At 37.2% G+C, this 14,687-nt stretch overlaps 1 protein-coding gene and 1 long non-coding RNA gene across 6 annotated transcripts in view; one reads left to right on the top strand and one right to left on the bottom strand.

Annotated features, from left to right (window-relative positions):
- Positions 1-14,687, bottom strand: part of LOC114876901 (glutamate receptor 1) — a 177,241-nt gene that overhangs the window by 25,297 nt on the left and 137,257 nt on the right. The window lies entirely within an intron of this gene.
- The window catches only part of LOC114876907, a 173,913-nt gene that overhangs the window by 145,624 nt on the left and 13,602 nt on the right, over positions 1-14,687 (top strand). For both annotated transcript variants that reach the window (XR_003789471.2, XR_003789469.2), the window contains one exon: positions 11,589-11,774. This is a non-coding gene — a long non-coding RNA (uncharacterized LOC114876907). The remainder of the gene's footprint in view (positions 1-11,588; positions 11,775-14,687) is intronic.

Raw genomic sequence — 14,687 nt, 5'->3', positions numbered from 1 at the left:
TCGTGGCTGATTGGACGCTCCTCTTTGTCTTCCGTTCGGTCACCATGAATTCTTCAGCTTTCTTTTCTTCTCCGGCTGATACTAGATTCCACGCTGAAAATTGCTTTACATTCTCTTTTGTTTTGCTTCCGTAGATTTATTGTTAACACTGATGGCCAGCGTTACATTTAATTATTCTTTCTTTCATTTACTGTTTACCGTGTAATGCACGATTAATTTAACTTGCCACTGTAAATTATAAATTCTTCTTTTCCCTTTACATGGTTTTGTAAGTTTCATATTTAATTTCTTGCTGCAAAGAAAAATCTGAAGGTGAATCGTTCTCGTTTCAAATTTAACGTTACTCATTTTCTCGTCTGCCGCTAATAAGCAGGGAACGGTTAATTTTTTCCTGTTCAATTAACGACGCTTGGGGGAACGTATTGAAGCAATCTGCACCCTTTGCCGCGATTTTCTTCTATTCGAGGAGCGAAGCTGAAAAACCGTACGGACGTGTAATTATTACACTCGTTCTAACAAGAAACTGCTGCGATACGAAAGGGTGAAGCTTCCGTACGTTTTTCCTTTCGTTGGAGAAGGATTAGACAGGTCATCCTTGAAAACTGGTACTTTTTTAACGAGACCGGAAACGCTGGTTTAACGTAATGAAGATATATTTCATAACGAAGCCAACCACGAGGATGTATAATTCTTCACGGCACGCTCAAGACTGTTCTCAGTTTCTTCTATTCGTTTCCTACAACCCTTTTAATTGGTGATTTTATGGAGATATATTTATTTTATCATTTCTTAATTTTTTTATAATAGAATGCAAATGCAAATTGATATAAAAGATGTACGTTTGTATCTTAAATATCTCCGTTTGATAAAGATATCAATTAATTTATTTAAATATTGCTTTATGCAAACTAGAAAAATATACGTATGCACTCAAAATGCATGTGCATCGTTGCACTTTCCCAATAAAAAGAAAGATATAACTCGTTCCAATTTCATGGACCAGTCTACATAATAAAAGTGTTAAAATAGTCATCGTAAAAAAAAAGGAAAAGTATCCTTGCCAGTGCATTCGTTTCTCGTGGTCAAAATCGAAACTGCGATTTCCATGGTGTCCCTCGGGGATAGGTTCGATTTGGGTCACACACAGGAACCGCGAAGCGTGACGATCACGTTCGCACGGGTATTTATTCCTCTTCGGCTTTCATGGTTATTTCCGGCTGCACGGTTTCCCGGTATTTTCGTGAACGATGCGATAACGCACGCCTCTTTGAGCCAGGCTACTGATCGCGGTAAAATCCGCCAGGCTAACCAAGAATTTTCAATGGGACTCGATTATCGGACCACGGCTACGATGATCAATAGACCGTGCAGATTTACGTACTTGTAAAGCTTAAATCATTATTACAAATATTTGAATGTTTAAACGCTCTCAATTAAATGCGTCTCATTAAACAAAAATTAGTGTGATTCGAATAACAGAATATATTTGTCAGTCTTGAAATTTTTACCCAAGTGTTTAATTAGAGACAAAGTGTTATTTGTTAATTTTTTATTATTTACTTGTCACGGTTGTTATCACAGAAATAAACGTTCATTCGAAATCGTGTTCACACCTGTTTGTATTAAAAATATGAATTTTTAATTCTCAATGAAAAACAAATAACAAGAGACACGTGTTTAATTACCTACATTACATGTAGGTGTGATATAGCAAACGGCAGTTTTTTATTATTTGTACAATTAACAGTTAATTGCAAAGCTATCGAAAGCTTCGAGAGTCGATATTTTCAAATATTTAATCAAGGAATTGTCCTTCGAAATTATTTTGTGAAATGAGGTATTAAATTAGGCGTGAGTTGGGGGTGGTTTTTTAAAAAATTCTTAGAGGATTCTGGGATTTACAAATTTTGACAATAATTAACAATTATTAGTCAGATATTACAATTATTTGAAATTCAATAGCTAAGTTACTCGTACATAATAAACCAGATTCCGATTGCGGCCCTTAACGTATATATACGTTGTTCGCAACTGAAGGGTTAACGCGTGGACAATGAGTATTTAGGTGAATGGATGGTTCAAATTACGACTACTAGTAATTAGGATCGGCTTGAAAGCCGATGAGCCGTAATCAGAATGTGTACGTATCGGGTTGCGTGGAAAAAATGTTGACTCTCCCTCGACTAGACCTTTCCTGTGAATAATATGAAACTCGCGTTTCGTGTGAATTTTTAAACGAATATTTAACGCGTATTAATATTGACCAATTATTTATATCCAGTCGATCGAATAAAAATTTCCTTTCAAATCATACGCGCCAACGTTCGTGTCCTTAAGTACACTTGAAGCAGCTTTATGAAATTCTGAAATGAAACGAAAAGCAGTCTGTTGGCATTTACGAGGAGGGCCATTTCACGCAACGTTCATAGACCGTTCGCTCGTGTTTCACGATAGGAAGTTATAACCCGTTCTCGGATCGACGACAGGGATGAATTTTACGTTCGGAACGCGCCACCCCCGTGTGGCATTGTTACCCCTCGACGAAAGGAGTAGGATAGAGAACGGAGAGGTAGGGTTCGGTTGGGTTCATAGCATAATGGTCACGTGCGAATGAATTGAAACAGTGGATCGACTTGGATACCTGTGCCAACCATTTTCAGAGGCCACAGGGGTAAAGGAAGGCATGGTTAAACCCCGTTAAGCCTGAGTTAAACGGCAACACAGTGTGCCGGTATTGTCTCCCGCTTAGTGTCGCTCATGCCGGGTAAATAGAATATTCCATTATGCCAACCGGAATTATTTTCATCGAGTAGTTTTGGTCATCGTCGAGTCATCGTCCTGGCTACCAACTCCGATGAAAGAATATTCATTTGCATCGCGGAGTTTGCTGCTGGTTACTCGGGTTCTGAAGCGAAGCTATTTATAGTTAAGGGTAGTTAGGACAGTGTTTGGATCTCCATGAACCTGAGGGTTAAAGGTCCTTTGGGAAGAAGAATATATCTCTTTTTTTATGGGGGTTTCTGTTCCTTTGGGTATAAAATGAAATACCCTGAGGATATCTGTTTTACGATCTACCTGTTGCTCTTTGGGCTTGATTGATAATGGTTCGATTGGGATTTTGGTAACCATTTTTAAATGTGTTGATACAGTGACATTCACATGTTATTGACTTATACTACTTAAAATGACAAAAATTTACTTCTGTCATTTATAATCTTATTTTTAAATTCATCTTTGAAAGGAAATTCAAAGTCTTTACAATCCAATATAACAACCACTCTATTCGAGGGATGACATATTATTGACTTATACTACTGAATAATCATTAAGAATACATTTCTAACATTTATAGTCTTATTTTTCAGAATATTCTTTCGTATAATATCGTAAAATCAAATTAAACTTCTTTGCAATTCCAGGAGTCAAATATGAACCCCCTGCAAGTATGACTTATTATTGATTTATACTATTGAAAAACCCAAAGAATACATTCCTTTTCGTATTCTCTTGTATTACCAATTATCCAACCAAACCTCATATTTATCTTACAGTACAATAACAGTTACATTAAATAATTCCATTTTGTACTCTGACTCCAATTCTAAAATAAGACAATTAATTTACATTTTTAATTATTCCTGCATCCACCTATTGTTATATTCCACGGTATTCGAAGTTCCATTGAAATACACGAATTTTCTTGAAATATAAATTTCACTCTGCAGCCAATGAAAAGTCCAATAATTAACAAAAACAATTCCGGACCCGTCATTATCTACGAACAAATAGCAATTGGATTCGTCGGTGGAAATGAGTTTTTCATTAATGATCCATTAATGAAATCGATTACAGAGAAGCCGCTAATTGCCCGAAAAACAAAGGAAAATGCGGTCGGATCGGTTTCCCGTTACGCCCACGCAACGATCGCCGTCATTATGTAAAATTCGCGGCAAATGACGCGGGAAAAACACTGCGCGCGAAACGCAGCCGCCTCTCGTAAACGAGCGATTAATCGGCGAGGAAAAGAACGCGCCACGGATCGTGAGCTTCCATAAATTGGCTCGCGGGAGAAAGTGCGCGCTTTTCTCGTCGAAATGCAGGACGAGACGGGAAAGAGATGTCACGTACGTGGACGCGACGAGATCACACGAGCGGGGTGACGATTTTTCTCGACGACTCTTTGCATTTCCGCTCGATTACCGGGTAACCGTGATCGAAAGAGTTCCGGCTGCTGGACCCTCGCGTGCACGCTCGTCAACGCTAAATTTCCAGCAAATTTTCGAGGAGAAATCGTCGCGAATTCGCCGTTCCTCGGACGCGTTTTATCTTCGTTTCTCGCAGCGTGTACGCGAGCGAGCCAGCGCGTATCCAGCACGATTAGGGGGGCGTTTAAAAGCGACGTCGATTCGCGCCAGCGGGAAAAAGGTAGGATTAATTAGCCGACATTAATATCCTTTTAATATCGTCCACCTTAAATTGTCCGCCGCGAGACGAGACTGACGAGCGAGTACCCGCTCGAGGCACCAGCTTCGTCGAGCGGAGGATTTTTCATGCTGGCCGAGCCACATTTTCCCGCGTTTCTCCTACGAGCTTCGTTTTTTCGAGTTACTACACTGCCACTAGTTGATTTTGTCTTTTTTAGGTGAATTTTTTGTTCTGAGGTATTGGAGGAACAAATAAATTGGAATGGATTGGATTGGATTGGATTGTAATCGAATTTTATGTGCTGAACAACAAGTTGTTGCATTTTATTGTGATTAGAAAATTTTATTTTTCTTCTGTGTATTATTAGATCCAAAGGTAATTGCAGATAGTAAGATAATTCATCAATGTGGATTTTATTATTGACTCGTATTACTGAATATCACTATGAATACATCCCCGTCATCTACAACCCTGTTTTTCATACTCATATTTTATATAATATTTCTCTACAATCAAATTAAATTATTCTGAAATTCGTGGCAAAACGAATACGATAAAACAAAAACCCTGTTCAAGCCTGACATATTATTGATTTATACTACTGAAAATCTTGTTTCGAAATCCACTTCTCTCGATAAAATTTCTCGCGAGCAAAATCAAAATCCTTTACAATTGAACGTTACAAGGGATGCGATTAAACAGGAAGCCGATTCGAATTCAGAAAACGCTTAGCAACGCGTTGACAAGGAAGCGTAATTTACGAGCGGGTCGCAGTCCGCATCTAGAGGCGTTCGACCCTTCGATCGGTGCATCTTGCTCGCACCGACTGTGCCCGCTAGATGTTTATGTCCATTTGAATTCCAATTAATGGCACGTCGAGGACACTTTGGAACGCGTGACATATCGCGGCGCATTGTTCCGCCGGTAGCGTCGTCGAGCGGAAATGTTGGTTCGACTCTGCCCGCTCGACGGTTACCCCGGGGATCGATCGTGAGATCTCGTATCACACCGCTCCCCCCTCCCCATCCTTTATTTTCCCTATTATTTCACCGAGGCTTTCGTCAAAGGAAAAGCGACGCAATATTTTATAGTCATCCGCGTCCACCGATATTTGAGTCCTCTGGCTAACAATCAGTCTCGGTTAACTTTTTTAATTATGCCATTTCCCGAGCTTTCAGCTTCTTTCATATTGATATTTTTCTGAAATATAATTAAAACTATAGATTCCAGGGACTCGCATCGCTGAAACTTTCCTTGAACAATTTTCTTCACAATTCCTAAATTGCAGCAATTAATTTCATTTGAAATTAGAATATCATTAATTATATTCATGATATTCATTTTCTATCACTTCCCATTATTCTGAGATTCCAAGTGGACCATTCACATCATATGTGTGCAGTGATTAGAAGCAGATCTAATCTCCTCTAATCCTGTTAGTTCAAGTTTCATCAAGGATCTATTCCATCTAACACCGTTAGACACACTCCTCACCCAAATTAGTGTACATAAATGATTTTATATTTACAATACAATCAAAGAATGTTACAAAATTTATTAGATATAGAATACATTCAGTAATTGTAAGCCAATCAAAGCTATATGTGTACAGTGATTAGAAGCAGACATAATCCCTTTAAATCCTGCCAGTCCAAGTTTGATCATGTATTCTATTCCATCGGACACGATTAGGAGTATATAGTCAACTCCGGTCCAGATCAAGCTGGATCTAGATCTATTATAAACGAGGTCTAGGTCAAGCATGATTAAACCTAGGTTACGTTAGCTTCGGATTATCCGAACGCTGTTTGGTCCTGGTTAAGTATCTTATTAGCGACAAGTCTTGCGTTCGTCTCTCGGAAAATTAGCCGTCTCAGGCTAACTCGCAACGCTAGTTGCGACGCGTCGCCGTCCAAATGTCTCGATCCCCCGACGTTGTCAGGCGGCAAAGTGATTTTCGCTTGTCCTCCTCTCGTCTCCTGTTCAATTTACGCGACAGCGCACGATTTCGACGTGACCCGGACGTAATCGTCGTGGGCGCATCTTCGAAAATCGCTGAAATTCCGTCGAGCAAGCAAACGGCTTATGAAAACAGCTGCAGAACGTTCCACCTGGTGAAATGAACGGTGTATATTCGCCGTGTAGGGTAGCTACACCGGAAGTTGGGTGTACCTTCCGAGTAGCCAGGATTCGTCGAGAGAATCGAGGAAATTTTTCGTCGCTCGGTAAGCGCGCCACGTACGTGACGCAAATTGAAATTCTTGTTTCGCTTACGGGTATTTGTCGTCTCTGCCGATTTGCGGAGTATGCTTCCAATATCCACCCTCTATTCTCTCGACCTACGATTCCTAATTCCGTTTCAATTTTCACTGTATTTTTCACTCTGAGTAATTTGACGACGAAAATATCAGATTTTGAAATTTCATTAGAAGGCTAATTACCTCGTACGGACGATCGATCGCGAAATTAATAATCAAAGCAATTTAATAATCACCGGTGTAGCTCCTTGGAACGAAGTCGATTCCCTGGAGATACGATCGATCGACATCCGGCGAGACGTTGTTCGTTTAGTCTTGCAAAATGCATTTGTACACGCATCCCTGTGTAATTGTTCGTACAGAGTTTCTAACGTAAAAACGAGTTTTCGTTGATAGGTAAAAGTTAGCACTTTTCAAGCGTCCAATAGCACCAATTTAATTTCGAGAATGTACGAAACGCAATCTCGACGATAGAACGACAGCAATGGGGTACCATGGATTCGTGGCGTGTATGAAATTTTTCTCCGGTTTCGTAATATCCCGGGATGACTTGACTCGTTAGCGAATGAACGCAAGTTTTGCTAGAGGTTCCCCGGTATCGAGAACACTGTTCGTTAATTAAAATGTTTTTACTGTTTTAATATAATTGATAACTGTTATAATGAAAATTGTTGGCAATTCAGTAAAAAGTTTCTGATGTGAATATTTTTAGGTAATTAGTGCTATAATAATTAAAACATTCAGACTGTCGAGTGAATATAATGTTACTGTAATGGTTGTCAAAAATTTCTCTTAATTTCATTTTATATTCTCGTTATTAATTTATTTACGGAGAATATTATTTTGACTATTATTTTTCATGAAATTAACAATAATTCAAGTTGATCGAGTGACCGAGTATATTCTGACACTTGTGTCATCAATCTCTATACTAACAACAGGCTTGTAGAAAATTGTTAAAAAAGTTACAATTTTTCGAGTTACGTTCCGTTCACGAGCAATTTCTCATCGACGTGCGAAGTTATCGAACTCGCTGAAAAATATTATTTCTCCTTTTTCTCCCTCACGCACACACCCTTTATTCTATTTTCGTTAACCTATCTTTTTTTTTGCTTGGTATTTATTCGCGTTTTCGGCATCCTTCTGTCAATTTTTATTTACTCCACGCATTTTCATCCCGAAACAATTTGTCCCACGTCACGGTGAAATGTGTTGCATTATTTATTTATCCAAGCACGGTACTTCAATCTCTCGGCAATATTTTTCAGCGATTTTTAAGTGCCACGCGATTACCATTCGATTGAAGATCCGTTGACAGCTGGGATAAATTTTTTTAATTGCGACATTCAAGGCGAGATTATTGCTAACGATGTTGGCAAATTTGTTTTCTACGGTTGATAAAATATTCTGAAGCGAAATACAAATTTTGTAAATTAAAGATACTTTCAGAATATCTCAAAGTCTTTAAATATTAAGCGTACAAATTAATTCGATGGCTTTAATATTACGTCTTCTTAATTATTATTTTAAATTTGAATATTTTTCCGCGCTTCTGTGTATTTGAAAAATGGCGTGAAATTTTCAATAATAATTGGAATTTCTATGACTTTTTAAAAATAAATCTTCGATAAAAAGATTCGTACACCTAATAAATACATAAATTTCAAAGTACACAGACCCCTTAAGCAAAATCTACTCTAAAATTGATTTATAAAAAATTCTGAAGAAATATTAATGATTTGGTTTTTGAAATAACAAGTCGAATCCTATGTACGATCCTGAAGGTTGGTGGTGGTGTTTTTAAACATAAGTTTATTACAAGAGTGCTCGCGTTTCTCGACGAAACGAGATGAGATCTCGCAGGGTAGGGAAACGTTGACGAAGATAGAACGAGGCGTTCCAGCACTCAAGGATTATCTTAATACTCCCTCTGCTCCTTTCCTTCTATCTCAAACATTTTTCCTTCGCTCGTTCTCTTACCATCCCAAAGGGAGTTGCCTTTCGTATCCTCTGACAGACGATTACCCTTGCTCAAGAAGACAGGTAAAGCTGCACTCGATAGATTTAACATTGCTTTATCAAGAGCATCTAAGTTCGAGAAAGATTCTGATTCGTGCTGGTAATCGACGGGATCCACGGAATGGTGGAGCTTTTCAAATTGAAGAGGAGAGAAAGAATTTTCGAGGCGAATGAGACAAAGAAAATACTCGAATGAAATTCTTCCATTACCATTGGATTTCATTTTGTTCTTTCTCTCTTCTTTTTGTTTGTAATATTTTCGTTTCTAAGTTAATTAAAGAATTGTAATAAAAATTAGATTTTGATTGCACTGGATGGATCAGATTTTATGTAATTATATTGCATATGGACGATGGAAAATTTGATGTATTTTTAAAAATATTCTTAGATCTACTTTTGAGAATTAAAAATTCTCTGTATTAAGTTTCATAACGTTCTTATGGTTGATACAGCCCTTTTCTAGACCGTTGAATATTGGATCCCATGGACTGGATGTTATCGATAATAGTATCTAGATCCCTAGGGTGGTCGAGTTCCATCGTTGTTGAGGTCTGTTCCCATGACACAAGGATAGTCGGTATTACTAGCATCTCAGGGGTCATTCATATCGAGTCTTACGACTCGAGAGTCGATAGAGGGCTTGATGTTCCAGTACTATCGATTTGTCTGACTTTATACAGTTTTCCAGATCGGTTTTCACGAGTTTCTTAATTATCCAAACTTCAGTTGTTCCTTGTTAAAGTATCTTAAATACATTGGGATAGAAGGTGTTAATTATTTATAATAAGTATTAACAAGTCTTTTTTGAGGCTAGACAATTTCTATTATCTTCATAGAGCGTTAGAAAAATTTCACTCCATTTTTTATAGCCTTTTTAAATATTAGTGAAAATAAGAAAATTGTCAATGCACTTTAAGTTGAAGTTCTCTATAAATTAGGAATGAAAAAAAAAATCAAAATCACTTTTAGGTTTTCGAATTTTCCCTTTCTCTTTTCTTGTGACTTTGTATCAAGAATATTCAAGGATGATTTTCTCAAAAGCGAAGGCCTTTATTAAAAAATTGTACTTTATATTTTTTTTCATATAAAATCCCAATATTTCCTTCCAGCTACTCTATTAATATTAATATCAACTTTCCCCTCTCAAAAATTCACGTTTCCTTCGGAAAGCAGCATCTGCAATCCACGTAATCGAGCAACTCTCTGGAAGAGAACGAAGGCTTCGACTTGCAAGTAGAAGTACCCCGATAATTTTATTCAACACAGACACGCAAGGTTCTACAACAATATCCAGATAGCCAACAAGCGAAATTCGATACCACAGAATAATTGCAGCAATCCATTTCCTCGAACGGAAGTTTTCCTTATTTCCCTCGACTTCCACTTTTCTTTCCATCCTCCTATTCTCATTTTATGCGCGTTGTACATGTTTAGACGTTATTCTTTCTCTTCTCTCTTTCTTGCTATTTATCTCTTTAAACGCAACGATCCGGACGTTTTCTCGGTAGTGTAGTAATAAACGATTACAAGGATAGGGAAACGGGTTCGAGTTGCTTCCACCGAACGACATTTAACGTTATTTCGTATCGATGTCGGTGTCACGATCAGGAAAGCAATCAGCTTATATATTTTACGACCGGCCTGTAAGTCGTATCAATTCAATTTCATGGTGAGTCCGAAATTGCGATGGACCAGAAGCAATTCGATGTTCCTTCCCTTGATCCTCTATCTCTCTTTTTCCACTTTCCAATCTTTCTTTCGTGACTTTCGTCTCGCCAATGAATTTTGAAATTCTTGCAACCAGCTCCTAATTTTTTCAAATAATACAGAGATGAACAGTCTTCTCCAAATCTTTCATGTAATCACTTTTTAAATTATTATTATCTCCGACAAAATTCTTATAAATAATTTAACCAAAACTTGTACCAAAGTTCAAAGTACAAGAGATGGACTTTTTTCTTGCTCTCTACCTCTTCTTGTAAAAAATTCCTACCCCTTTCCCCTTTATCCTCTGAAGAGCAGCCATACTTCTTGAGCTATCATGCGGACAAAGGTGGACTCGATCAATTTAACATCGTTTCAGCGACGATACACGTCCGCGAGGGTTGGAAGGGTCTTTTTGGTCCCGCAGACACAGAGCAGATGGGCGTGAAGCGCTCTTGCAAGACTGTGTTTGATCCGCCACAGTGGATAATTCGCCATCGACGTGTTCCGGCTGTCGCGAGCCATGCTTTGTCGCTTTCTGCTCTTTTATTTTCACGAGATTTATCGAACGGTATCGTTGAAACGTAATAAAGAGAAAATAGAATGATAGACGATATACACCAGCAGTAAATGGCATGTGTTATAATTTCAGATTTTTAGTGGTTTAAAATTTCAATTATTTTAGGGTGGATGAAATTTTTAATTTGGAGGGAGGGACAAAATTAAAATATCTCATGGAAATTACACTTGCGATCAAGTCAGATTTTTCAGGACAAATGGGGATGTCCCCACCCCTTAGGTTTTCCCGGGTCTCCCCTTCCCCCTCTGTAGACTTTTTCGGATTTTCGGATTTTTCACCCTTGTCGTAAACTTCCTCTTCCTCGGGTTTCGGGGTTCCTGACCCTTGCTGTAGGCTTCCCCTTACCTAGCCTTCCACCCTTCTCCTTAGGCGTTCCCGATGTGGGGGTGGGGGTGGAGGCCCAATAGATCTATGGCGGACCACTAATCGCGTATAAACGTTCACACGGGAGAATTTGAATTGATATTTATTTATTATCTATAATTCTCAGTTGTACAATAAATTTCATAGCATTTAATAACGAAAAATTTTATTAATTTGTTTCTAAGTCATTTTTAATATTAATATTTTGAAAATTCCTGTTTCTTATATGTTTTTCTTAGGGAAGGTTGGTTTGGTCGCGAACGCACATTAGCTCGAATCGTTTCAACTCTTCTACGACAATTTCAACCATAATGAAGAACGATCGCGGTGATGAATCAACTGCAATTACTGGCTTATACGCGACACGCGGAAATGGATGGGGTTTGTTTACACGTCGGGACAACTGAAGGCGTAACTATCCATTGGTAAGTTATTTTACAGCTACATTTAAGCGTTACACTGTTATTCTAGCGTCGTGTAAGGGAAAATTAATCACGAATAAAACGATATAAAACGGTACCATAAACAGGACATTTAAATTGTAGAAAATTTTTATCTCGGGAATGCTTCTATAATTTATTTTTCATCAAATTATCCATTAATATTATTTCTGAAACTTATTGACAGCAAAACGTAGGAAACTTTACAAAACTGTGCATAGAGGAAAATGAGATTTTCTTTGAATTTATATAACCTAATAAATATTATTATACTCGATGGAATAAACAAAACGACGAGCTGTAAAATATTTTATTACATAATAATCAATTGTTAAACTTGTATAAACAGATATCAGGTCGAATGATAAATATTTGATGTCTTTATTCTGCATCGAATTAATTAATTAATCCTATTAGTAAAATGATGAGTATATTCGGTGCAACGAATGTAGCAGAAATGTTCATTATTTTTCATCCATTGATATGCAAATATCTTCTATAAATGTTGAATTTTTACCGGATAATCAGGAACGATAACGCGTGTCAAGCAGCGAGATATTCGTTTTGCCGAAACATCATTTAATGAGATTAAAGGGCATAAAGGAATTAGTTTTACATCTCTTAAAAGCGTCCTGATATTTGGAAATCCAGCAGCTTTTACAATAATGGCTTTGTAAACGGAACGCTTTTGCCCGATAAAATAAATTCTCGCCCTCTTTTTTTTTTCGATCCACGCTCGCTTTTTATTATCTCTTTTTTTTTAATTAAACAACGAATGCGTTTTTTATCGAACACGAGAACGCACGAAAACAATCGATTCTATCGTGCCATGGATTTTCGTGCTAACATACCTCTTTAAATCTCTCGAATCGCATTGTTATTCCTTTTTTTCTCTTCCCTCTTACTCTTGCCACCCTTTTATCCGAACATTTACAAAACCCGGGAAAACTTCCGGAATATGTATCTCCATTTATAATGGGATCAAATCAGTATACATACTCGTTGTTTAAGACAATTTAAATAAAATATCGTGTGCAAATTTTTTTCTATGACTAATCTATTGACTGGAGAGTGTTAGATGTATTATTGATAAGAAGTAGATTCATTACTCTCTATAATCAACAATAATTCATTTTCTATTATAAATACTAACGAAAGATTTATGTAATCATTTTCACAGAACTCTAAGCTTCAAATTAATATACCATGAGTGTCATTTTGCAACACTTTTATTTCATTAAATTTAATTAGACTCTCTAAGTTTCAAAATTGACAATTACAGACGTTGACATTTTTACAATGAGATTATCTGAAATTATTATTAATAAAGAAAATTAAAATTCTAATAACGAAACTTATATTTTGGTAGACAGTGTATGAATTGATATGAATCGAACGAATCTCAGACGTTTCTTAGCAAAGGGTTATGAAACCCTAGGCGAATCAATACGTGTACACGTTTTACGTATTCCTGGACACTTAAGCGTACATGCACGTCGCACTTGAGCCGTCTACGGGTGTTAATACGTTTCCGTGCTGGTGAATTGTACGCACACGTGTCTGGAATACAGGGCTGTCGTTGGATGCGCTCGCGAGATCAAGATTGATAGGCTGCGAGTCGCAACACGCATGGAGCATCCACTTAGCGGGTGCATTATCTCGATGAGAGTGTGTACAGGCTGGCTTTCTCAACTAATGCAACGGCTGCAATCCTGATAATGGCAGCCACTTGTCCGCGAAGGAACAGCCGTGAACTTAACTTGCTCGCTAGTTTCAACCGCTCCGCGTATGGAGACTTTTCTCTGTTTGAAGGATCAGAGAGCTTCGATGCGACTTCAATTTTGACCAAATGGAAGTCGTTCGAAAGATTCGCACGATTTTTCGGTAGAAAATCGAAGATTAGAATCATCGAATCCATTCGAGACTTATTGAAATAAAATATGTTGATGCAATAAGAATTATTAAAAATTTAAGAATCCATTTTGATATAATAGCTGACGTTGAAAAATTAAAGAATTATATTTTCAGGAGAGGATCAAATAATTTTCTGTATATTTATTTTTCATCGTGACAGTTTACGTCTTATCAGAAGTAGAAAGGGTTCGTGTTATGTCAGGCAGACAGCAACAGGCACAATAGAAAGTGACTGCACTACGTTGAGCTAGAATCTTCGAATAAAATATAAAAAACTGTTTGTGGTAGATTAAATTTTAAAACGCAGTGGAACGAGGATACGTCGTGTCAGACAGCAACTGCACGCGGTAGAATGTACCGTAATATATCAGACTGGAATCTTGAAGCGAAATGGAAAAAATATGTGTTACATCGGACTAAAATTTTCTGATGTAATCGTAAAAAATGGTTACACTGTGTCAAATTTTCATTTCAAAATTAAGTAGAAAGGGTTCGTAATATATCAGACTTGAGTTTCAGAATTGAATTGAAATTGCGGAAATTTAATAAAAAGAAATTGTAATGTGTTAAATTAGAATTTATAGATACAGTAGATAGTGTCTCTGTTATATCAGACGACGGCCTTGGAATTTAAGTAAAAAAATCTATATTTAGTCAGACATAGCGTCTCGAATTCATGTAGAATAGTTCTTCATTGAGGTTACCAGCAATTTTCAAGGGCACTGTATCGTGTTGCAGCTAATTTAAATCACAAATAGCTTCCTGTAACTATGAATAACAATGCCTCTTTAATTATTGAAGGGCAGTATAAATTAACTGAAATTAATTATTAACCCTTTCACTACCGCAGTATGATATTATAATTGATTTTGCAATAGAATGCTTTAATTTGCTATTTTCAATTACTGATGAAATCTAACAATATCAATTTTGTCCGAACTTAGCGCAATTATAAGAGGTTCGAAAAGTAAAATTTTTATAAAA

This window comes from Osmia bicornis, chromosome 5, assembly GCF_907164935.1.
Source record: "Osmia bicornis bicornis chromosome 5, iOsmBic2.1, whole genome shotgun sequence".
Lineage (NCBI taxonomy): Eukaryota > Metazoa > Arthropoda > Insecta > Hymenoptera > Megachilidae > Osmia > Osmia bicornis.
This window is presented reverse-complemented; position numbering and strand designations above follow the sequence as displayed.